Below are 908 nucleotides of genomic sequence, written 5' to 3'. Positions count from 1 at the left end.
AGTGCATATTTTGTAATACCTAATAAAGGTCTACGTCCAATCATTACTTTAATTAGAAATTACATTTATAATAAAGTAGAGCTTGTTTTAAAACTTCTTAGTTTTTCATGGCATTCATCTTAATTAGTCAAAACCACATTCAAAGTTAAGGTAGTCATCTTATCCCACCTTCCCCTGTAGGCAGTTTCCTGAACAACAGTGGCGGCTGTAAGTTCACAATCAATCAGCATACGACATGTTCATTCTTCCATGATTCCACGTACTTTTGTGCAAATGTCCTAAGACACAATCTACTTACCAAAAATAGCTTGTTTAATATATTATATCTGAATTTTGTTCCTCGGGTTCAGCTAATCCATATTTCCTGACTGAACTCCACTAACCTTGTGTTCTCATAGTGAAATTTTCTGAACTTCTGTGGCATTCAATCAACCTTTTCTTTGACACCGTCATGGATGTAATGTTCATAGTAACCATAAGAATGGCACTAAAAATAAACGTACCCCCCCCCCTCAATCATTTATTTCGCCTCTTATCACTGACTTGTACTTGTTTGGGGGAGTTCCTCTTCTCATCAATAAACCGAACAAGGGCAAATCGAAAGAACAAGACAAGGTTTTGTAAAATTGCGGAAGGTATATGCGTATGGTGTTTTCAGTCGTCTTTTACTCACTAGTGGAGCAGCATTGGTCAGTGTTTTCATAATTGGATAGTTGTGAGTTCGAAAGAGGGCCACGTCAAGCTGTTGAGTCTTTGAGCAAGATGTTTTACCCCACTTGGTACAGTCTACCCAGTTGTATCGGGGTGCCTAGATGTTAGCTGGAGGTTAGCCTGCGATGGACTAGCATCCCGTCCAGGAGGGAATAGGTCACCATTCTCATCCGCTTTTGCCAGTAGATTTAACTAAC

The sequence above is a fragment of the Limulus polyphemus genome, unplaced genomic scaffold (genome assembly GCF_000517525.1).
Source record: "Limulus polyphemus unplaced genomic scaffold, Limulus_polyphemus-2.1.2 Scaffold4070, whole genome shotgun sequence".
Taxonomy (NCBI): domain Eukaryota; kingdom Metazoa; phylum Arthropoda; class Merostomata; order Xiphosura; family Limulidae; genus Limulus; species Limulus polyphemus.
This window is presented reverse-complemented; position numbering follows the sequence as displayed.